This window comes from Mesoplodon densirostris, chromosome 6 (assembly GCF_025265405.1).
Source record: "Mesoplodon densirostris isolate mMesDen1 chromosome 6, mMesDen1 primary haplotype, whole genome shotgun sequence".
Classification (NCBI taxonomy): Eukaryota; Metazoa; Chordata; class Mammalia; order Artiodactyla; family Ziphiidae; genus Mesoplodon; species Mesoplodon densirostris.
The window spans coordinates 22,868,517-22,894,075 of NC_082666.1; the positions used below are offsets into that span (position 1 = coordinate 22,868,517).

At 46.2% G+C, this 25,559-nt stretch overlaps 1 protein-coding gene across 1 annotated transcript in view; it reads right to left on the reverse strand.

The window, feature by feature from the left end:
- PAX5 (paired box 5) overlaps nucleotides 1-25,559 on the reverse strand; it is a 178,952-nt gene that overhangs the window by 96,348 nt on the left and 57,045 nt on the right. The window lies entirely within an intron of this gene.

A 25,559-nucleotide genomic window follows, 5' to 3' on the forward strand; every position in this document is an offset into this window, starting at 1 on the left:
CTTTGCAATTTTTCTGTAAATTTAAAATTGCTCCGGGGCTTCCCTGGTGGTGCAGTGGTTGAGAGTCCGCCTGCCAATGCAGGGGACACGGGTTCGTGCCCCAGTCCAGGAAGATCCCACATGCCGCGGAGTGGCTGGGCCCGTGAGCCATGGCCGCTGAGCCTGCGTCCAGAGCCTGTGCTCCGCAACGGGAGAGACCGCAACAGTGAGAAGCCCACGTACAGCAAAAAGAAAATAAATAAATAAATAATAAATAAATAAATAAATAAAATTGCTCCAAAATAAAAAGTATATGTAAAAAAAGAAAAAAAAAAGCAGCCAGACTTCACTCATAATAAGAGAAAAGCCCAGTAAAACCACAGTGTATCCTTTTTAATCTGACAGATTAGCAATGATTCAAGGGGTTGACCCTTCACTGGGTGGGCAGATGGGGAAAACAGGTCTTCTCACTTCAGGGAGGAATCTCATTGGAGAGCAAGGGCTCTATCTTTCAAAATTCACAATGCACACACACTGATCCAGCCATTCCACTTCTGGGAGTTTATCCTGCAGGTATAGTCTCATAGGGACAAGGATACTCACTGCAGCCTTTTTTTTTTTTTTTGGCTGCATCATGAGGCTTGTGGGATCTTAGTTCCCCAACCAGGGATCGAACCTGTTCCCCCTGCAGTGGAAGTGCAAAGTCCTAACCACTGGACAGCCAGGGAATTCCCACTGCAGACTTTTTTTTTTTTTTTTTTTTTTTTTTTTGCGGTATGCGGGCCTCTCACTGTTGTGGCCTCCCCCGTTGCGGAGCACAGGCTCCGGACGCGTAGGCTCCGGACGCGCAGGCCCAGCGGCCATGGCTCACGGGCCCAGCCGCTCCGCGGCATATGGGATCCTCCCAGACCGGGGCACGAACCCGTATCCCCTGCATCGGCAGGCGGACTCTCAACCACTTGCGCCACCAGGGAGGCCCCAGACTTTTTTTGAAAAAGAAAAAGGTTGGAAGCAACCAACAGGAGCCTTGTTAAATAAGTTATGATACCCCCCCCATATAATGGAATACTATGTAGCTGTTACAAAGAATGAAGCAGCACTCTATCCATGTGGAACAATTGCCAATAAATATTTGTTATGGAAAAGAACAAAAATAAAACAATGGGAGGGAGTTTTATGTATATGTGTACATATATACACATACACATAAATATACACATATATGTATGCATATATATATACACACACATACACATAAATACACACATATACCTTACCCTCACCAAAGTATTGTATGTAAATCTCTAAAGACTACAGAAGAAACTGCTAAGAGTGGTTGCCTCCCAGGAGGGGCACTGGGTAGCAGGGAGAAAAGGAGTCAGGAAGAGACTTACTTTTCACTGTATACATTTGATATTGTCTGAAATTTTTACCATTTGCATGTACTACCTATTAACATTTTTTGAATAAAAAAATAAAGAGTGTTGGTCAGGTAAGTGGCAATGAGCACGGGCTGCCTGGACTTGACCAGGGCCATGGCTGTGCCCATGGGCCCCTCAGGACCCCATCTATCTTAAAGGGTGCCCCACACACCTCTGCATCACCCAGCCTGTCTGGCACAAGTCTCCGGGCAGTGAACTCAGCAGCTGGTGGCCAGATGCATGAATTCCTGTGCCCACCTGTGTGTCTAGAACCCTGCCCCACTCCTCAGCTCAGGGAAGGACTGAGGCCCTCCTGCATCAGACCCGCAGCTGCAGACAGCGTCTGAGCTGGAAGAGATGTGGGGTATCCCCATTCATCAGTTTTCAGATGGAAATTTGAAGTCTGGTGTGGGAAAAAAAAACTTGCTCACTGCAGAGAAGTAAGTTGGCCCAAATCAGAGCTCAGGTTTCAGGAAAAGCAACACTTGCCATTGGGAGCAGGAAAGAAACAGGAGCCATTTCTCTGGCTCTCAATTGCTTCATTGGCAAGATGGGAATAAGAATGTCTGTCTGCCCTTTGTATCCCAAAAGTGTGAACAGGGATCAAATAAGGTCACTGGTAGGAAAGCAGTCAGGAAATTTCTGAGCACCTTACATGGACAGAATCCCCCGCTGATGTGCTGGGTGGGCCCTGAAGAAGATCTAGGATGGGTACATTTACAAACCCCTGCTAGGTTACAAGTGCTGTGCTTAGATGCAGACACAGCTTTTTCTTTAAATTTATTTATTTTATTTATTTTTAGAAATAAAAAATATATTTTTAAAAAATATATAAAATTTGGCTGCGTTGGGTCTTCATTACTGCGCGTGGGGTTTCTCTAGTTGCGGCGAGTGGGAGCTACTCTTCGTTGTGGTGCCAGGGCTTCTCACTGCAGTGGCTTCTCTTATTGCGGAGCACAGGCTCTAGGTGCGCGGGCTTTAGTAGTTGTGGCACGTGGGCTCAGTAGTTGTGGCTCGCGGGCTCAGAGCGCAGGCTCAGTAGTTGTGGCACACGGGCTTAGTTGCTCCACGGCATGCAGGATCTTTTCGGACCAGGGCTCAGACCCGTATCCCCTGCATTGGCAGGCGGATTCTTAATCACTGCACCACCAGGCAAGCCCAGCACAACTTTTATGTTGAGCTTTGCTCCAACTCAATCAGAGAGGTACTGTCATTTTTACTCTTCCTTTGTGCAGATGCAGAAACTGAGGCACAGGGAAATGAAGTGAATTTCCCATGATCACACAATTAATAGAACTATAACCTAGATCATGCAGCCACAAACGCTGATGCTGGAGGCTGAGCTTTTCGCAGAGATGCTGCTAGCAGTAGTGCAAATGGGCTTTTTTCCCAAGGTGCATGGGCACCGTAGCACCAGTTACCATGAAAGGCTATGGCCAACGGGCAGGGTCTCATGGCCAGTTAGCTACCTTCAGCACAACTGATTCTACCCCAGGAAGGCTGCAAAATGTGGACCACCCACTGACCCTCCTCTCCCAGCCGCCTCCTCTCCCAGCCGCCTCCTCTGCGCCCAGCCCTTGGTTCCCCCTACCCAGAGCCTCCTCTGTCTTAGCTTACTCTCCCCCGGTGCTCGCCCCATCTCAGCCAAATCCACGTATTCTTCTCCAGCTCAGACCCACCATCCCCACCTCAAGCGCTTCACACCCTTGTCTCCCCATTTCCTGTGACATGAACAGGATCATCTTGCCTGGTGGCTCTCTGGTCTGTCTGCAGGACGACTGAATGAATATACCTCCCAGGGACATCACCTGACGTGGGTGCAGTCCGAGCGGGGAGCTGCGGCAGAGAGAGGGGGTCTGAGGTGCCCAGATCCTCCCCAGTCTGCTGGCTGGCTCCTAGCATCCCACAGGCATTAACTCCAATTCATTTCCCATCCTTTCCTATCTCTCATTTTAAATGGCTATGCCCAGCCTCCAGAACATGAGCCTGGAGTTTTACCACCCAACCTTTCTTTTGAAAAGCAGAACTTCATGGTGAGATAAAGCTGATCTTACTCGCTTAGTTCAACTCGACTGAAGAAGACAATGCTGAGGATTTGTGGGTTAGTTCGACATTCACACAAGCACACAAGAGCCACATCTTTGAAAGCTATTTAATACCCAAAAAGAAGGCCTAGGGATCTCTGTGTCAGGATTCAGAGTAAAATAATATGGGAAGAGAATTTTCATATTAAAATCAGAAAAGAAACATGAAAGACTTTGAGAAGAATAGACGAGAGTCCAAACAAGTGTGCCTATTAGCAATTGTTGTATTAACTTTATTTATTCGTTCACTCATTCCTTCATACCTCATCACTTTCCAGAAAAGATTTACGGCAGCTCACAATGGGGAAAAAAAAAAAAAACAAGGAGGCGGGGAAAGGCAGAAAGGAAAGCAAGAGGAGCGCATAGAATGGAACCAACGACAGTCAACTGGAGCCACCAGTGAGCACGTAAGACCTGCCCAAGTGGGCCCTGCACTGCACAGGGACCCTCACATAAACCATCACACAGTCCTAGGAGGCAAGCCCTCATTACTCGCATTTTGTAGATGAAGGAACTGAGGCTTAGCAAGGCCAAGGAACCTGCCTGAGACCATGCAGCTGACAGATGACAGAGTTGGGAATGAACCCAGGCAGTGTGGCTCCAGAGCTCGCACTCTCAAACACCACACAATCCACACCATCAAAGCCAAGACTGGGGCTGAAGGCTTATGAACTTGCTACAGGGAGGGACCACATCCAGCCCTCCTTGCTGCCACCTGGAGAAGAGGAACCTGGTGTGTTACTTCACAGAGTCCGTGAGATGCAAACTGTCCATTGCTCACAGGTTCTCACTGCTTTCAGACTAGGAAGGGGTTCTCCCCAGGCCCTCCCTAAAGAGCAGGCTGAGAAACTGTGAATTCCTCCAGACCCAGGGATGATGAACACAGGTTGTTTCTTAGGGTGTCCCTCATGCAGGTTCAGGCATCACCCTCAACTCAGTAAAAGTAACTCTAAGGGGATCACACAGGTAGTTCAGTTACTCAATTGAATGGCCCAATCTGGGAATCATTTTAGAAGAAATGGAAGACTCATCGATTATATGTTCTCCAAGCAATCATCCCTATATATTTTTTCTCTGAACCAAACTGATAATAATGAGAAGTTTTTGATTCTAACAAGTGGCAGGAGGGAAGCTCCTCTGTGCGTACAGTTCAATGTTGACCCAGCTGGCAGCTGACACCCTCTTATGAACACTGAGGGGCCTGGTAGGAACCTGGGGCTGAAGTCTCAGAGGTAAGCAGAGAATCTACCTGCCGCAGGGACAGGAATCTCCTTAGAAAATTGTTTTGGATCCACTCCAACACAGAGATATCTCGATGATGGAGACCCCAGCGTTCTCCTCCACTTAGCACTGTCACAAGGGTTATGTCCCAGAAGATACTTGGGGCAGGTATAGCCACTCCCATCTCTGTCATTAAAAAACAAAGGAAATAAAACTCTCTTTGGACAACTAGCTTTGATCAATGCCACTTCTATTACCTTCTAGGATGAAATCGATTCCAAGATAACCAAAGCAAGTAGCTTGTTAAAAGGGATTGCTATTTATAAATCTGTTCAAACATGGGAAACAGGTCCTAAAAACAGTAACTTTTATTTTAGAATACTTGACCTACAGCTGTTCTTTCAGGCAAGTTGGATCAGCTGGTCCAATTGTTTGGGCAACTCTTGAAGACAGAAGAGCCTGTTTTCAAATCCCAGTACCACCACCCACCAGCTCCGTGGCCTTGCGAAAGTTACTTAGTCATTTTGTTCCTCAGTTTCCTCATCTGTAAAATTAAGATAATAGAAGTCCCCACCTCACAGGGCTGCTGAAGGGATTAAATGTGTTAACTGGATAACAGAAGGGGAAACCAGGTGCTGGTGTAGGTCACAGGCTCACCAGGCTCTTTGGGGTTAGAGTCCATTTTAGGATATTAGGAAGTCACTGGTGAGCTATGAGGCATCCCCAGGAGACACTTGAGACAACTTATTACCAATAGGCAAGTCCCCAACAGAATCTGAAAGCCCCACAGACCACTTTCTGTTTCTGAGCTCCTAACCTCCCAAACCACAAAGAATAAACGATGTCAGCCATGCCCAGAGCCAAAACAGGAGGGAAATGGTTACCTAAATGTCCCTTCCAAAGAGGATCAGAAGCCCAGAGAAAGATAAGTAGCAGGAGAATCTATAGTGTTGTCCACAGGGCAGAGACAGCACAGGATTTCTCCAGATTTATTCCATATGCTATAATTTAACAGCCAGATGCTGTTCATAAATGAATTCGTTGAGAACAATCTGTATAAATTAATACACCTACTCCTAAAAGAGTGTCCCACAGGGGAGCAATACTCCCCTTCCCAGCAGCTCCAGACGCAGCCTTATCCACCCCCCACCAATCCTCACACCACAACATCCGAAAGTGATGAGCCCTTAAGTTGAAAAGACAAAAATCACACTGTGTAACCAAACCAACTGCATGTGTCTTGCCAATCAAATGTAATGTAAAAATTTTAAAACTTGTTGTATATCAAGTAGCATCCCTTCAGTTTCCTTATCTTTTAAATGAGGAAAATAAACACCAAGCTAGAAGGGTTTGTTATGAGAATTAAATGAGATAATACAAAGTATTGAACCATATGCACCATCCAGATAGTATAGTATTATTTACATGCCATATTATATTACATTTTATTATATTGTATTCTTTGTGTGCACGCACGTGTGTGTGTGTGTGTGTGTTTTGTTGTGTTTTTTTTTTGCGGTACGCGGGCCTCTCACTGTTGTGGCCTCTCCTGCCGCGGAGCACAGGCTCCGGACGTGCAGGCTCAGCAGCCATGGCTCACGGGCCCAGCCGCTCCGCGTCATGTGGGATCCTCCCGGACCAGGGCATGAACCCATGTCCCCTGCATCGGCAGGTGGACCCTCAACCACTGCGCCACGAGGGAAGCCCTGTGTGTGTGTTTTAAAATGGGCTTTTCAAAGTCATCAAATGTAGCCCTCATTTTCTGGCCACCTGAAACTACTGCCCCTTCCCCAGACTATACATGCACAGGACTCTGTGCTTTCACTCTTCCTCTTCTCCTTCCAGCACCCTCTTACTCATCCTCCTCCCCACCCGCTTCCTGTGCAGCCCCCTGACTATAAGCTCTGTAGGGGTAGGAGCCTTGTCTGTATCATTCAGGCATTCTCTGAGGATGTAAATAATAAGGATAAATAACACCTATTGAGTGTTCCCATGTGCCAAGAGCCATCCAAGACGTTGCACACATGAGCCTCCCGTTCTATCCTCACACCAACTCTGGGGCACACTAACATCCCCATCTTCCTCTTGTGGATGGGGAAACTGAGGCTCAGTGAGGTTGGGCAGCGTGATCAAGATCACACAGCCAGTAGGTACAGGCGCCAGGTTCCAGAACCAGGCGAACTCCAGAGCCCTCACTCTGAACCACCTTGCCTGTGGCCAGCATGGGTGACCAGCGCAGTGCTGCCTGAGTTCCCAGATGAGCTGAGCATGACAGGGAGGGGCAGGAATCCCCAAGAGCCTGATCACAAGCACTGGTGGTCCCAGCTCCTCCTGCCAGAAGGGACATTCACAAGCTCAGAAATACCAGAGTCTGGGTTGGAATACCCTGTTCTCCCTTCAAGACAGATCTAGGGGACTGGGGAATTCCTCTGTTGTACCAAAAGGGAAATATTAATTTGCTTGTTTGTAGGGGAAGATTCTTACAACACAACCCAGAATTAATAATTTATCACAGAGGTTTCTTAGCTCCTCAGGCAGAAGTTCTAAAAGTGATACAAATTGTTATTTTGATTACTTTAATAGGATTTTCCCCTCAAAGCTTAAACTCATTTGCTGTGTAATCTGGAGTCAGGCAAACAGTGAAAACAGGGAACGCCTGGGGAGCAGAAAGTTCCCAGCAACTCCTGCAAACGTTCTACCACTGCGTCTGGTCCGATTCTCATCCCTCCCACCCGGCATCCCCGTCTCTCTGCCTCCTCCCAAACTCCCCTCTCGTCCATCCAGCCCTGGTCCCTTTCCCACCATGACCCTGTCCCTCTGCCCTGTGGAACCTCAGCTGTGACAAATGCTCCTTGATGACAGTGATAACAACAACAATAATAGAAGTAACATTGACACAGTGTCTGTTATGAGCTGGACCCTCTGCTAAGCTCTTTTTTTTTTTTTTTTTTTTGTGGTACACGGGCCTCTCACTGTCGCGGCCTCTCCCACTGCGGAGCACAGGCTCCAGACGTGCAGGCTCAGCGGCCATAGCTCACAGGCCCAGCCGCTCCACGGCATGTGGGATCTTCCCGGACCGGGGCACGAACCTGTGTCCCCTGCATCGGCAGGTGGACTCTCAACCACTGCGCCACCAGGGAAGCCCCTGCTAAGCCCTTTTGACATTCACCTCATTTAATGTGTACAACCAAAATGACACAAGAACTGTTATTATCCCATGATATGAGAAAACTGAGGTAAAAGCAGTGGTAAAGCCAAATAGGTTTAAAATAGTAACTTTGCACACAAAGGAAGAAAAGCTAATGTTTGTCTAAGTGATAGTGCCCAGCATGCTCAAGTCCAGGAATAAAGAAATAATCACACAGACTCTGGAGGTAAACCTCCATCACTTATTATCAGAATCTCCCCAGCTCAAAAAAAAAAAACAAAAAACGTAACCTAACAGGTTGTGAAGTCACGAGCAGCTGCTTCAGCAGCCTGTGCTCTTAACCACAACACTGTACCTCCCCAAGCGGTCCCGCAGATGCGGGTCCCTGACTTCCACCCCAGTGGAAAGCACACCTCCCTCCTTTTGCAGCAACTTCCTAGGAGAGGCAGAGGGGTCTGAACACTCACTGTTCCCCAGTGCCAATCCCAGGCCACTGCTCCCCGACACCGTCCTGACACACCATCTCCTGCTCAGAACCCCACCAGTGGGCCCAAACCAGTCCTTCCACACTGTCAGTGGACTGCCTGCATCCCTCCTGACAGATGTCCCCTTCCTGGGGCCCTCCCACCGTCATCTTCACCTGCCCTTGACCTCATTGAGCACACCTCTTTGACTCCATTGGTCTTGATCTCCAACCCCCTGCCCAGCCCCATGGATGGCCACAGGTAAGACCTTATCCTGTCATCTGGAGGTCCACCTCCAAGTCCTTACCCCCTAAGCCCCTTCCAAGTACAGCCTCTCATCATCTTCCTTTCACACCCTCCTCCTGATGAGCCAGCTCTTGCCAGGAACCCGCAGAAATTACAACAGGTGGATAAAGTTATCTGCCCTTTTGGTGGACTGAAATGGTAATAACATCACCAATTCCCTTACCTCGACCCTGGAATAGCCATACCCTCTTAAAAGCACTGACACTGAATTGGTCTATGTGATGGTCTTCAATAAATTCATTCTGTTGTGCTTAACAGCCAAAACATCAGGAAAAGGTCAATAAATCCATCTTTTCTCCAAAATAGAAGAGAGGAAAGGCAACCCCATCTGTCACAGAATGCCAAAGCTCCGAGCTGGAGAGGAAACTACTGGTCATCTCTTCCAAGCCCCTCTCCGATGCTTGAAGACTTTCCTCAGCCTTCCTTCCAAGAGGCCACACTGCCCAGGACAGACACTCCCAGTGACAGGAAACCCACAGCCAATCCACATGTGTGCAGTTCTGTCTGTTTGAAAAGTTTCCTTCGACTGAGTTGAAAGCTGCCTGTCTCTCATTTCCTCTAGGTCCTGGGTCTGCCCCCTGGAGCCACAAATAAGTCTGTTCCTCCTCCATGGGAACCCCTCTGAGATAGGATTACACTCTTGTGTATCCAGTGAGTTTTCCCTTCTCCAGGCAAGTTCCACTTCCTCCACAAGTGCCTCATAAGACAGGTTTAAGGGATGGGGAGGCAGGGTGGTGTAAGTGGGGGCAGGATAAATGGTGGTTCAAAGCACAGGTCCTGGACTCTGACTGTCTGGCTTCAGGATCTTGCTCCAAATGTTTCTACCTATGGGTCTTTGGACAAGTTGTCCTCTCTCCACTCAGTTTTCTCACCTGTAAAATGGGAATAATTCCACACCACCCACTTCATAAAGCATAGAGTAAGGAGCTACATAAAGAGTTCAGCACAGTTTCCTGGCACATACTAAGCGTTTAGTAAATGTTAGAGGTGTAGTCACTTCCCCAACCTGGTCACCTCCTCTGGTCATCTTCCAGTTAGTCAACATCGTTCTTAAGGGGAGGCACTCACCTGGAATCCCACATCACAGGTGTGGCCTGACCAACACAGAGGAGTTCACATTCACTGGCAGCTATGTCTAAGTTCACAGACAGCTAAAACCCCTAGATTTTTCTCACCAGTGCTTCTGTTAATCTTCATGTCCACTTGCTGTGGTTTTCTGAAATTTTACTTTTATAACTAGGAGGTTATTATTTATGAAACCACTGAACCATTCCTATGCCGAGGTCTATTCACTCTTACTATAGCTAGAACTATTCACCCACACCCATACATACAAGTCTAGAAACTCTTCTATCATTAGTTAATGCTGGCTCCCTGAGACACAGATTAGGCAAGAAGTAGGAAGAGGGTCTTTCACTTCTGCTTAGCATGATTCTGTATTGTTTGAATTTTTTTGCAACACACATGTGTTACTTCTGCTTTACCAAATTGGAATTTAATCTGCTGCTCTTTTTCTAACTTCTTGAGTTGAATGCTAACTCATTACTCTTTTATCCTCTATTTTAAATTAATGCATTTAAAGCTATGCATTTCCCTCTAAGTACCACTTTAGCTTTATTGCACAAGTTTTTATAGGTAGTGCTGTTTTTTTGTTTTTGTTTTTGGTTGTTCAGTTCTAATATTTTGTAATTTCAATTAGGATTTCTTTTTTGACCTATGGATTTTTTCAGAAAATTGATTTTGTTTTTTAACTTTCAAACATAGAGAAGATTGGAAGCCGTAATTTGCTTTAGACTATTAATTTGTAATTTTAATGCGCTGCGATCAAGAACATGGTCTAAGATGTGGATTTGGTGTATTGCTGAGATTCGCTTTCACAACCAGCACACAGTCCATCTCTGTAAGTGTTCTTCCATGTGTTTGAAAAGCACCTGTACTCTCGAATTGTTGGCTTTCGTTTGTCTATTTGATCAAGCTTGTTAATTTTGTTGTGTAAAACTTACAAATGTCCTTGCCAATTTTTTGTCAGCTTGATATATCCATTAATAAGAGGGGTATGTTAAAGTCTCCAAAAAATATTATGGGATTTTTTCCCTTTGTTCATTGACAATTTTTGCTTTAAATATTTTGAGATTCTGTTGCTTAGTATATACAGGTTCAAGATTGCTATATCATTTTTTTCTTATCATTGAGTAATTACCCTTTTTTTCTTTGAGGATACATTGGGCCTTAATTTCATCTGAGAGTGATATTACTCTATCATATTTTATTTAGTTTTCCTATCTCCTTACTTGCAACCTTTCAGTACCATTTTGTTTTAGGTCAATTCCTATAAACAGCATATTTCTGAGTTTTGGTTATTTTTCATAACCTCTGTATTATCTAACAAATTCAGTCTTATATTTATTGGGACTACTCAAATATTTTTATTTCTACCATCTACTATCTAATTTTGTATTTTTAACTGACCATGCTTTTTCTTTGCTTCTTTCTTCCTCTCCCCTGTCTTCTCTTGGGCTCACTGAGTACTCTATATATCTCTTTGCCTCTTATGGTTCTGAAGTTATACATTCCACTACTATGCCTTTAATGATGACCCTTAATTTGCTCACCTGCATCCTTGACATACCCAAATTCACAGCTGATCAATATATCTATCCTCCACCTGAGTAATACAAGGATCTTAGAATTTTTAACTCAGAGCAACCCACCCCCAATCTTATATATTATTATTGTCTTTTTTCGTTTGTTTTTAAATCCCCCAAACTAGTCATTATGTTTATAGTCAATAGTTATTTAAATTATCCTTTGTTTAGCAGTTATTTGGTTACCATTGCTTCTTAAATCCCATTCTTTCCTTCTGTATTTCATATCCTTCTCATAGGCAACATACAGTTGGATCTTGTGGTTTATTTTTTTTAATGCACTCTTTTAATGGGTACACTTAGACCATTAACATTGAAAGCAATTATTAATATAGTTGGATTAATATCTACTATGTTTGTAAATGTTTTCTATTTATTGAACTTGTTCTTTATTTCTTGTGTGTGTGTGTGTGTGTGTGTGTGTGTGTGTGTGTGTGTGGTATGTGGGCCTCTCACTGTTGTGGCCTCTCCTGTTGCGGAGCACAGGCTCCGGACGTGCAGGCTCCAGACGCGCAGGCTCAGTGGCCATGGCTCAAGGGCCCAGCCGCTCCGCGGCATGTGGGATCCTCCCAGACCGGGGCACGAACCCGTGTCCCCTGCATCGGCAGGAGGACTCTCAACCACTGCGCCACCAGGGAAGCCCTTTATTTTTTTCCCTGCTTTTTTTCCTTCTTTCTCTGGATTTAATTTAAATATGTCATATGATTCCATTTTATCTACTTAGCACTATTGAACTATACACTTAAATATGGTTAAGAGGGTAATTTTTACATTATGTGTTTTTTATCACAATTTTAAAAAGATTTTTAAGTCAAAAAAAATAGTTTTAGTCGTTGCCCTAGAGTTTTCAGTATACATTTATAACTAATCTAAATTCACCTTCAAATAACATTGTACTTCTTAAATTGTAGTACAGTTACCTTCTAACAGAGTATTCCCAATTCCCCCTTCCTGTCCCTTGTGACATTACTGTCATTCATTTCACTTATCCATATGTAATAACCATATGGATACATTGTTACATTTTTACTTTAAACAGTTTCCTTTTAGATCAATTAAAACTAAGAAAAATCAAAGAATTTTTATCATCATTTATTCCTTCTCTGACTCCCCTCCTTTTTATTTTTTGTAGGTCCGAATTTCTGACCTATATCATTTTCCTTCTCCCTAAAAAAGAATTTTTTTAACATTTCTTGCAAGACAGGTCTGCTAGTCATGAATTCACTCCATTTCTGTTTGACAGAAAGTCTTCATTTTTCCTTCATTTTGGGGGTACAATTTTCCAAGATATAGAGTTCTAGGTTGGTGGGGTTTTCCTTTCAGTGCTTTAAATATTTCACTCCACTCTCTTCCTGTTTACATGGTTTCTGACATGAAATCCCCTGTGACTCTTATCCTTGTTCTTCTTTAAGTAAGGTATTCTTCCCCCTCCAGCTTCTTTCAAGGTTTTTCTCTGTCTTAGGTTTTCTGATGTTTGAATACAATATGTGTAGGTTTAAATATTTTGATATTTACACCTACTGCTTGGCATTTTGTGAATCTCCCACATCTGTGGTTTGATTATCTGACTTAATTTTGGAAAGTTCTTGGCCATTACTACTTGAAATATTTCTTCTTCATTCTCTCTTCTCCCTCTGATATTCCAATTATGCACATGTTATTCCTCTCAAAATTATCCCATAATTCTTGGATTGTGTTCTGTTCTGGTTTTTGGTTTGTGCCTTTGCTTTTTCTTTTTCTTTTTTTATTTTTATTGGGGTATAGTTGTTTTACAATGTTGTGTTAGTTTCTACCGTACAGTGAAGTGAATCAGCCATATGTATACATATATCTCCTCTTTTGTGGATTTCCTTCCCATTTAGGTCACCACATAGCACTACATAGAGTTCCCTGTGCTATACAGCAGGTTCTAATTAGTCATCTATTTTATACATATTAGTGTATATGTGTCAATCCCAATCTCCTGATTCATCCCACCCCTGCCTTTGGTTTTTCATTCTTTTTTTTTTCTTTTGCATTTCATTTTGGGAAGTTTCTACTGACATGTCTTCAAGTTTACTGGCTCCTTACTTGACTGTGTCCAATCTATGGATGAACCCATCAAAGGCCTTCTTTATTTTTGTCACTGTATTTTTTTTTTAATTTCTAGCATCTTTTTAATTCTTTCTTAGCGTTTCCATCTCTCTGTTTACATTGCCAATCTGTTTTTCCATGCTGTCTACTTTTTCCAGTAGAGCCCTAAACATATCAATCATAGTTATTTTAAATTCCCTAATAATTCTCAAATCTCTGTCATAGCTGAGTCCAGTTCTGATGCTTACTTTGTCTCTTCAGACTGTGTTTTGTTCTTGCCTAACTTTTTTTGAAAGCTGGACACCATGTACAGACAGGGTACAGAAACTGAGGTAAATAGGCCTTTAGTATGAGGTTTTATGTTAATCTGGCAGATCTCAGCTGTAACTCTCTGTATTCTCCTGTCTTTCCAGATTTTGCTGTAGCTGCTTGCCCTGCAACCTTAATTCACTGATGGGTTGAGAATAGTTGTTGTTCAGTTTGCTCAGCTTTATTTCTTGCTGCAAATATGGGAGTGATGACTCCCAAGCTCTTTATACATCTGAGCCAAAACTGGAAGTCTCGGGGTTCCCTGGTGGTGCAGTGGTTGGGAGTCCGCCTGCCGATGCAGGGGACATGGGTTCGTGCCCTGGTCTGGGAGGATCCCACGTGCCACGGAGTGGCTGGGCCTGTGAGCCATGGCCGCTGGGGCTGCGCGTCCGGAGCCTGTGCTCCGCGGCGGGAGAGGCCACAGCAGTGAGAGGCCCGCGGGCCGCAAAAAAAAAAAAACAAAAAACAAAACTGAAAGTCTCTCATATCCTTCTTACTGAAGTACATTGTTTAGCAGCTCAGCAAGAGTGTGTAAGTGGTAAACTCTCCTTTGTCTTAAAATGTTTTTATTTTCCTTCATTATTAAATGATCATTTATCTGAGGATATATCAATTGTTATTATATCTTAACATTTGAAGATATTTTCTATTGTCTTCTGACTTCTACTGATGCTTTAAAAAGTATCCTGTCAATCTAAAAGTTATACTTTCTCTCTGGTTGCTTTTAATTTTCTCTGTGTCTTTGATGTTCTTCAATTTTACTACAGCTTTGCCTAGATGTGCATTTATTGTTATTCAACTTGTGTGGGATTTAGTATGCTTCTTCAATCTAATGACATGTCTGCAACAGTTCTGTTCTATAAATTCCTTAGCTATTATTTTTTCAAATGTTCCCTCGTCTCTGTTTTTTCTATTTACTTTTCCAGAGCAACTATTAGATGTATATTGGACCTTCTCATGAAATAGTGTTTTATCTCTTACCCTCTCTTTCATATTTCCCAACTCTTTAGATTTCTATACTGCATTCCTGACAAATTCCTCAGGTCTGTCTCCCAAATCACTAATTTTCTATTCAGCTGTGTCTTACCCTGTTATTTAACCCATCAATTGAATTTTTAACTTTGATGATTAAATTTTTTATTTTTAGAGAATTTGGTTCTTTTCCTAATCTGCTTATTCTTTTTTCATGTTGTTTTGTTCTTTTTTAATGTTTCTAGTCCTTTTTTCATCTCTTTAGTCATTTTATTGTCTCTTTCAGATTGCCTGGTATCTTAGGTTCTTGGAGTACTAATTTTCCTGGTTATGTCTCCTGACTTGCCCTTCTGTGGTTTGCAATTTTTTAATTGTGAGCTCATCTTCAGTAGTTAACATTAACTCTGCAGGCATGTTATACGTAATGGACTGTGAAAGTATCCAGATGAGAACTTTTCATGTGCTTCTGCTCAGCATCTCAAGAATTTCACTGACATGAGCCCAGCTTTTATATTAATTTCTCTTCTTGGGTTTCTTGCGAGTAATATAAAGTGAGATGCAACACCTGTATGTGCCATAGTTGGATTTCAACTTGTCATAGGAGACTTTGGTTCTCCCCTGAGTCCCATACAGAATCAAGTTTCCTTGCTGCTTCCCTCAGCCTACTGTTCATTTCATGGAAAGTGTGGTCCTTCCAGGTTTCAAGTTTTTAGCAAGAGTTTCAGTTTCAACTCCCATATTACATAGGTCTAAGAGTGTATCTTCTATCTTAATACCAGCATCAAAACTCCAGCCCCTGTTCACTAGGAACAATATCCAGGACCAGTACCCTGGGCCGCTGGGACATTAGCTCATGCATGTAGAATTCTGGCTCTGAGTTCCTTCTAAATTTCCAGTGCCAGAGGATTTCTCTCTCTTTATTTAAACCTCAAAGACATATATACATATTATATATATATATATATATATATATATATAGGTATTTAGATATATAGTTTTTTCATTGTTATACTTGATCCAGTATTTCTATTGTTTAAGATGGGAGGGAGTCTGCAATAGGTCAGACCTTGTTATCGGAACCAAAAATTCTATGGAGGTTCCTTTGTTTTTTTGTTTGTTTTTTTTTTTTTTTTGTAATTTACAAAATAATGTTTGCATTTTTTTAAAGAGCTTTGTGAATAGCCAAATTCCTTAAGCCAAATTTGTGGTGCACTCTCAAGACAAATAAGCTGTAGGACTGGAATTACCTCTTCTGTTAGCTTTTTTGTCTTTCTTTATTGCAAGTATTGGTTAGCATTGTTTAGGGGGAAATATCTCTACCCAAAAATCAGTTTTCACATAGTACCTTTGGCTATATCTATTGCTGTTACTTAATGCCACACAGCACAGTGCAGGTGGTCAATGCCACTGACATGGCACATCTGTAAAAGTTTCTTGGATGAATGAATGAATAAATGAATGAAAGAACAACCCAGCAAGGTGCAGGCAGCTCTTTGACAATTCGCTTGTAATCTTTAAACCCCGCATACACAGAATTTGCCTGTCATCTAAAAGAGTGGAACAGACAGGAAGAAAAAAATGTAAACAAGTCAAAATAAAAATGAGATGAATTCCCAATTTTTTTAGCTCTCACAGAATGTTAGAGCTAGAATGGATCTCAAGGATGACCCAGGCTAATCCCCCACCCCAAATGCAGAAACCATGACCCAGAGAGAAGTGACTAGCCCAAGAGCCATTATGAAAGCCCAGCGGTCCATCCCATGCTTTTACACTATGGCAACTTGCTCAGTGTTCCCTCAAACATTCCCCAGTCTTGCAAAACAGGCATGATTTTTCTTGGGCAGAAAACTGGGCATCCTCAGGCAAGATCCTCAGAGCAAAGCTGAGATCCCACATAGTCCATGTGATTTTCACCCTTGGGTCACTTTGAGATGATGACAGTAGAAGGATAAGGGACGGTATGGCTGGTATAGAGGCACCCAGTACCTCTAAGGATCTAGGAAGCAAGAATTCCAGCATAAGACTTGTCATTATCTCATTTCAAAGGCAAGATGATATCCAAGTTAAATCTTGCTTAAGCATCTCAGTGTTCAGGATTCTAGCCCCTCTCATCCTGGGAAGAACTGGGTAGAGAATTCTTGCACTTCTCCTGCCACTACCACTCTCTCCACCCTCCTCTAGCTCCTCTCATGGGCACTGCCATGGACTGGAGAGAAGGTCAGCCCCAGACAGGGCAGGCAACGATTCCCAGGGATGCAGTGACATTGTCTGCACCTTGGCAAGAGCCTACCAACACTCCAAGTCTCCTCACAGCAGCCAGAATAATCTTCTAATCCATATTGGATTAGATCCTGCTAGTCCCTGGATTAAAATCTTGCAGAGGCTTCTCCTTACTTTCACGAGAAAACCCAAGCCCCTGGCCCTGGTCCACAAGTCACCTCACAGGCATCCCCCACCACCTCCCTGACTGTACCACATACCACATACCATGCTTACCCACGAGACATCTTTTGGTTACTTTCCAGCCTCAGGTCTTCATTCAGGCTGTTCCTTCTGCCTGGGACACTGTTCCCACCACCCTTCCCTATCTTGAGCTCAAAGGCACCATCCTGAGATAGACATTCCTGACCTCCCATCTAAATTAGGTCCCACTCTTTACTCTCAGCACACCCATACCTGTCTCTACACAGCACCCATCATGTTCTGTAATTACTGGTAATGATATACTGTTTTTACTGGCATAATTCTTTTGCTAAAATCTGTCTCCAGGACTTCCCTGGTGGCGCAGTGGTTAAGAATCTGCCTGCCAATGCAGGGACACGGGTTCGAGCCCTGTTCCAGGAAGATCCCACATGCCGCGGAGCAACTAAGCCCATGCACCACAACTACTGAGCCTGTGCTCTAGAGCCCATGAGCCACAACTACTGAGCCCGTGTGCCACAACTACTGAAGCCCGTGCGCCTAGAGCCCGTGCTCTGCAACAAAAGAAGCCCACGCACCGCAAGGAAGAGTAGCCCCCACTCACCGCAACTAGAGAAAGCCCGCACGCAGCAACGAAGACCCAATGCAGCCAATAAATAAATAAGTTTATTTTAAAAAAAAATCTGTCTCCATTGTTATTGGGTAAATTCTAGGAACCACATCTTTGTTGCTGCTGTGTCCCCATCACTTAGCACAGTACTTGGCACAGAGCAGGTACTCCATAAATATTTGCTGAATGAAATCAATCACTCAGATGTCTATACCTGCAGGGGTCAGGGAGCTGACTCCAGAGAACTGTCTACACCCACAAAAGGCAGGAAGCAGGGAATGTGGCAGTCTTACTAGCTACATCATTTGGGGCATGTTACTTTAAACTCTCTCTGCCTCAGTTTCCTCATCTGCCACATGAAGATTACACTGCATATATTCTACCTCATAGCGTCGCTGAGAGCAAGAGTGCTATGTGAAAGGTTATCGGGGTTTTTTAATTAGTAATTCCTCTTCCTTCGATTATGCCTCACACTCTGCTGGCCCCCCTGCAGGCAGTGGCACCTGCTGGCAGGACACTGTCTGTTTAACCCTCTGCTCCACTCCCTACCCCCGAGGGGTCTGGCTGTGAATTCCTGGGCAGAGGATGCCGGTACTGTGTGTGGGCGGTGAGGCTGGCACCAGACACTGGTATCCAGACTTCTGGCCCTGGTGTCTTCACCAGAAACCCCAGCCCTGCTCTGTGCACTGGAGGAGCTGGACTCATCACTGGCCTCCCAAGACCTTGCAGCCTCCAGCCCTTCACTGCTCAGAGCCATGGCCCCTGTGACCCAGGCCTCTCTGCCTACCCTAGTGAGGATCCCTGAGGGGAAACCGCCCTCCAGTGTCCCTGCCATGTTGCAGCATAAAAGGTCTTCTCCTTTTGTTGCCTCCCTTACCCCTTCCCCTCTTCCCAGTGGACCTTCTCACTCTTCTTGCCTTAGAATCATTCTTTCAGGTTGGAAGGACCTTGCCTTTTAGCTAATCAAGCCCTCCGTGGATTCTTTTTTTTTTTTATTATTGGGGTATAGTTGATTTACAATGTTGTTTTAGTTTCATGTGTACAGCAAAGTGATTCAGTTATACATATACTTATATCCACTCTTTTTTTAGATTCTTTCCCATATAGGTCATTACAGAGTATTGAGTAGAGTTCCCTGTGCTATACAGTAGGTCCTTATTAGTTATCTATTTTACACATTGTAGTGTGTATATATCCATCCCAATCTCCCATCTCTGTGGATTCTTAAACTTTTAATATAGCATATATGAAAAAGCATAGATTCTCCTTATATTCCTCCAGTGATGGGAAGCTCACTACTTCCCAAGGAAGCCCACTCTACTGTGAGAAAGCTTGGGCTATTAGAAAGTTCTCTTAGCTTGTTTCCTTCCCTGCTCACACCCCCAAGTCTTCCCTTCTTCAGACCAAACAGCCCTAATTTCTTCAGTCATCCCTCCTAGGTAAGATTTTTAATCACCTCTTCTGAGCAAACTCTATTTTGTCTGCAGTGGAGGAGCCTGGCCCTGAGCACAGCCCTACGAGGGGAGGGGCAGAGTGAGAGGAGCACAGCTAGCTCAGAGTAGAAGGGGAGAGTCACTGCCCCGACTCCGGTTCATACCTCCAGAGACCACGTTGGTTTGCAGGCAGACCCAGCACTTCCTAATTCATGCATAGCTCCCAGGGTGAACAGACTGGACCCTCAGGGTGTATCTCTAGGACACTGTCCACCCGGAAGAATCGGTGGACCGCCTGATTGTGCTGCAACTGGGGGCAACCCAGTGGCTACCAGCCTGGACTCTGGACCTGGCTTCCGACTTGGCTCCACACTTACTGTGCCCTGTGGCTGAGTCATTGCACTGATCTCACCAAGCCTCAGCCATCCTGTCTGCACAGTGGAGATAATAGGAGCTCTGTGACTTTGTAATGAGATGGGGCTAGAAGCGTTCTCCTCAGAACAGAGCCAGGCCCATGGTAAGAAATGAATACACAGTCGCTACAACAATTACTACAGTAATGATTAGAACCCGGTGCCTTTATGAACTCAGACAAGAGGTATGTCAGTGCAGGCTAAGTGGGTCAATGAAGGCCTCCCAGGGCAGGCAGGACTCCTGCTGGGGCTGGACTGCATAGATTTAGAAACAGACTGAAAGAACGTTCCACTCGGAGAAACTGTGAGCAGGAGTTTCGAGTGAGAACAACAACATCAAGAAAGTAATAATAACTGCAGTCCCTGCCACCCTGCATGCTCAGAGCCATCCCTGGGGCTCCCGCGCCCGCGCATACACAAAGGCATGCACACACACACATGCACACGCCAGCCCATGGTCTGCGGCCCCCTCGGACAGGAGGAGCCCAGCCCACGTGGAGCAGTGAGGGGTTAGGCCCGGCTTCAGCCAGAGCATCTTGTAGGCAAGCAGAGGGCTGTGGGAGTGGTGAAGGGTCATGCTGAAGATGAAGAGCTGGGATTGAGGTTTTGAGCAGCGGGAAACCACGAGGGGCTAGTATGTGAGGATGAGCTTCAGGAAGAGAAAGCCAATAGTGCAGCAGGGACAGGACAAGAGGCAGGAGCCCCACTGAAGGCTGCTTCCAGGAGAGCAGACTAGTCCAGGCTACAGACTCGGGGCCCTTCAGGGCACACTGCCCCCAAAGCAAAGCCAAACCTCCTCACCTCCACATTCCAGCCCTCTGGGGTTTAGGGTCCTCCTGCTTCTCCAACCCCATTGTCTCTGACTTTCTTTCACTCAGCCCATATTCCAACCACCTAGACCGGCCTGCAGTTCCCTGCTGTACTTGCACTCCTCCATGCCTTCATCTGTGCCGTTCCATCTGCCTAGAATGCCCTCTCCAACCAACTCTACCTTCTCCACAGAGCTGGATTCTGCCCATCCCTCAAGGCACAGCACGAATGACACCTCCTCCAGGAAGCCTTCCCCCATTCTTAGCCTGGCACACCTGTCTCCTCGCTCCCTTCTCTCCCTACCCTCTCTCCTGGAGCTCCCTGAAGAAAGAAAGCATGTCCACCACCTCATCTTTTTCCCCACAGTGTCCAACCCTTTTTCTGACTCAGGGAGGGTTCAAGCCATCTCTGATAACCAAGCTCAATCATGGTCAGAAACACAAACCAGCCCCTTCCCAGGAGGAGGACGCCCACAAGAGTAGGCAATGCTCAGCCCCAGGCCCACCAGCCTGGAGAAATGCCACCGTTCAGAGGGCAAAGCAGCTTATGAGAGCAGGAGGCATTTCTGGTGACTTCTCTGTTAGACAAGGGACAGGACTTCTCCCGGTTTAACCTTCCATGACCTTTGAACTTCCTGGGAGGTCAGCAGCACGTCCCCCTTCCCCAGCTGTCTTTCTGTCTCTGGCCCGATGGGAGGGAGGGCCCTGGGCCTGTTCCATTTTGCGTCCGTATTGATCTCTTGGCAGCAATGGGCTGGATAATTAGCCAGGAATTAGGGTTTCTATTACAGCCAGGAGGCTGCTCCAGCTGATTTATCACCTGAATAATTTACTGTGATTGAAAGGAAATTAAAATGAACTCCATTTGACAACTGTGAGCTTTTATGGGCTTTAGTGAAGGCTCAAAAGCCAGATTAATAGCCTAGTGTTGGTTAATAGTCTGCCGAGAGTAAATACGGCAGGCTGTGCTTGGTGGCGGGCTTCCTGGTGGCCAGAGGAGGGACCAGCTCCTGCCAGGAGCTCAGCACCCACCACAGCATCAATGCGACTTTTACTGAAACAGATGCCACTGTTCGAAACATATGCACACGTACCACCCACCATTGTTTCCTTTTTTTGTTTTGTTTTTTCTCTTCTCCTCCAAGGTGATTTTTACTCACTCCACATGTAGGGAAAACAGAATTGCTTTTTCAATAACCATTTTGAAAAGGAAGTGTTCCATTGCCCCAGGAGTGTGTATATATTAACCCCTTCCACTCAGGGACAAGGGTTTACTAAGTTCCCACATAAAAGGAAGAAGCCTGGGACTTCCCTGGTGGCGCAGTGGTTAAGAATCCTCCTGCCAATGCGAGGGACCAAGGTTCAAGCCCTGGTCCGGGAAGATCCCACATGCCGCAGAGCAACTAAGCCCGTGTGCCACAACTACTGAGCCTGTGCTCTAGAGCCTGTGAGCCACAACTACTGAGCCTGCGTGTCACAACTACTGAAGCCCATGAGCCTAGAGCCTGTGCTCCGCAACAAGAGAAGCCACCACAGTGAGAAGCCCGCACACAGCAACAAAGAGTAGGCCCCGCTCGCCGCAACTAGAAAAAGCCCGAGCACAGCAATGAAGACCCAACGTAGCCAATAAATAAATAAATTTATTTTAAAAAGGGAGAAGCCTGGGCCCACCCACCCAGGGCAGATCTTGGCAGGAAAAGCAGCCAGGTGAGGGTGGGCTCTGAGCTCGTGGAAGTGACAGGCGGGACTCTGCCTGTTCTTTCCTTGGGCAGTTAGGAGTGGGTAATTGAGGAGGACTTACAGGGAGGTGAAGCAAGAATCTGAGGGTTCTACAATGACCAGCGTTCTCTAGCTGCAAAAGGCCAGTTCTGAAAACCAGCCAGTCCGAAAACTAGCCCCTAGAATTGTTTGGGGACATGGAGGCCCATGTAACCATCTTGCACAAGATGGACAAAAGACCTTGAGGTCAGATTCCAGCTCTGCATCCTCGACAGGTCCCCTTTGGGCCTGAAAACGGGGTGAACAGTCTGGAAAAAAATGTTCTAATCTGTAAAATGGAGCTTACAAATCTTGCTTCACCTGTGTAGCAGGCATTTACATGGAGAGTCCGATGAGAGGATGGATGTGAAAGACCTTAGAAAACTGCAGAGGACCACACATAGGTGAGGAGGATCTCACTGCCGCTGTTGTTAGGCTGTGGCTGTGCCGTTGTTATCACCATCACAATTACTACTGTCCCAGGTATGGCAACGGAGGTCCAGAGAAAAAGTGACTTGCCCCGCCGGGCAGAAGCCGATCTCAAGTCAAACTCCCCCACCTCCAAGGCTGGCACACGATCTTTCTTCCCCACAAACTGCCACTAGACCATGGAGACCCGATGTTCACAAATGGAAGAGGGGTCAGTATCAGCAGACAGAGCTCTGGGCCCCTTCCTGGCACCGCCGCCACGCACTCTGGGCTCACGAGGCAAGGCCGCCAGCGGGCACGAGGGGCTCAAGGAACCCATACCCTTGATGCATCCCTTACCAGCCTGTGGCCCCTTGCTTGGCCGACATTCGTCCAAAGTGACTGGGAGTGGGGAGCAAGGGTATGTCATTCATAGTCCAGTGCTTGCGTGTGTGCCCGGCAGCCCCGTGGCCTCACCTCCCATCTCTCCTCATTACGCCCCATTACAGGGAGGTGAAGCAGATTAACCAGAAAGCACTGAGTCAGTCATTATCCTATCGGCAGGCCCTGCCTCAGAACCCACATGGTCAGACAGGCCCTCGGCATATCCGCGTCATTCTGAAGGACACTGCATGGCCAGACTGCTAGAAACAGAGTTTGTGATTCAGGTCTCCTCCCCTGAGGCCCATCTTTACATGGGCCTAATGACCTGTCCCCTAATGTCGCCTCCTCCATGACTTCCTCCCTGTACTCCCAGCAGAGGCAACATCTCCATTCATCAGGGTCCACAGAACCTTCTCCCTCACCTTGCAAGTTCTGAATCCATGTCACACTGCCCCTGTGTGGCTGGAGGCTGAGCTGATGCCTGATTCATCCCGCCCTCCCTGCCCTGGGTGCCGGCACTGTGCCAGGCTCACAGCCAGCATGTAAGAAATACGCGCGATAAATGAGCATCTGAGCGTCTGAGCAAGTGAGCGAATGGATACCTGGATGGACTCCTGTCACATACGAAGCCCTATAGTCTGCCCAGGCTTCCAGGGCATTCCACGCTGGATGAACTATGATTAGACTCTGAGTTTCCATGAGAATCACATGAAACACAGGCAAACACAATCCCTAACACCTAATGTCTGAATTAAGTAAATAAGGGCTTAATAGAAATGACAGAGGTTTTGTGCAGAGGTATGGCCCTCGCTTGCTGGGTGACCTCAGACAAACCCTATCCTTTCTCTGGGCCTCTAGAAAATGAGGGGGTTGATAGCTTGCTTCTTTAGTCCCTGCTGGCTCTAAAATTCTGTAATATTGTCAAAGGTTTGCAGGTAACTTTTCTCCCAGATTCTGGAGAGAAATGTAGGCCTCATCCAAGGAAGGTTCTGGATTGAGTTTCTTTTCTTTCTCCTCCTGGGTCAGATGGAATGTGGCTTCGGCCATTTCTCCGAAGGGCTCTGAGTGGGAGAGGCTGCCTGTGATGGAAACACACTCCCTGAAGCCCAGGAACTAGAGCGTGTGAGATCAGCTCTTACCAGCACATATGACTATGTCATTCCCAGAGGAGTTGTCACTCGACTTGCAGGAGAAAGACTGAAATCCTGAGCACAGTCTACAAGACCAGGCCCAGCTCCCCAGAATCTCCTCCCACCCTCCCCAGCCCATTCCCTGAAGCCCAGCCACACTTTCTTTCCATTCCTCACTCCTGGCACACTCCCCCTGACCTCAGGATCTTTGCACTCGCTATTCCCTCTGCCAGGCACGTTCTCCCCACCACATCCCCTCGGGGCTCAGCATAAGCCATTGTGGCCTCCAGCCTGGCTCAGCATCTGCTTTATACCTTTAGAGTACCTCAGACATCCCCTCCTCAGCGCCTAGTGCATCTGTAATCCGTGACCCTTTGAGTAATCCTTCTTTATTGTGATTCTTCTACACACCTGTAGGCTCCCTGAGGGCAGGTCCAAGCCTGTCTTGTTCACTCATGTACCTAGTGACTGGCTCCGTGTCTTGCACATAATAAACACTCATCAGTGTTTGTTAAGCGAATACATGACTTGCTGGGTGGCCTTAGACAAGTCTCTTTGCCTCTCTGGGCCTCAGTTTCCCCATCTGAAAACAAAGTAGCTAGATGGTCTGTGAGAGCCCTCATAGGAACTGCACAGAGACAGCCAGACTATCATAGGATGGTGGTCCCTGAGGCCTTGCTCACTCCTCCCCGTCCAAGGTCCCCTCCAGTACCTATTCTCTCCACAGGAGCCTGTGCTGCAGTCTATACTGTTTTTTGTTTTGGGTTTTTTTTTTGCAGTACGTGGGCCTCTCACTGTTGTGGCCTCTCTCGTTGTGGAGCACAGGCTCCGGATGCGCAGGCTCAGTGGCCATGGCTCACGGGCCCAGCCGCTCTGCGGCATGTGGGATCTTCCCGGACCGGGGCACGAACCCGTGTCCCCTGCATCGGCAGGCAGACTCTCAACCACTGCACCACCAGGGAAGCCCAGCCTATACTGTTTTCAGTGGCTCTTTGGGAAAACTTCAGAAGCATCATCTAATTAGCCTGTAGAGGAAGCTCGGCAGGCCAGTCCTCCCCACCAGAACCAGCAGCAAGTGCTGGGGAAAGTTACTACTCACAGGCCTCTGTGACTCACCCACCAGGTGGGAGCTCTCGGCAGGCAGGAGCCAAGTCTGAGCCGCCCGTGCCTGCGAGGTATACAGCCCAAAGTCTGTCACAGACAGGGCACCAGGAAACAGTCTCCTGAATTGAATCTGGTACTGGGGGGACCTTATCCAGGCCCCAAGAGTCTCTCACTGGGCAGAGCCTTTCTGATGCCATCTCTGCAGCCACAGGCAGTGACTGCTTCTCGGCCCAGGTTAGAGCAGGGAGCTGCTCAGCAAGGGATCATCCTGCTTCCTTCCCTCTCTTGCAAATGACCCAGCTGCGAGTTTATCCAATGAGACACTTCCTTATTTCCAGACTCTTGGATTCAGTTCTAAAAGCATGACAGGACAACATGACGAGAAGGCTGACAGTAGGGGACACACCAGTGTCATCATAACCTGGTTTATGGCCAGACGGTGCTTACATATTTCCACCTGCACCCTG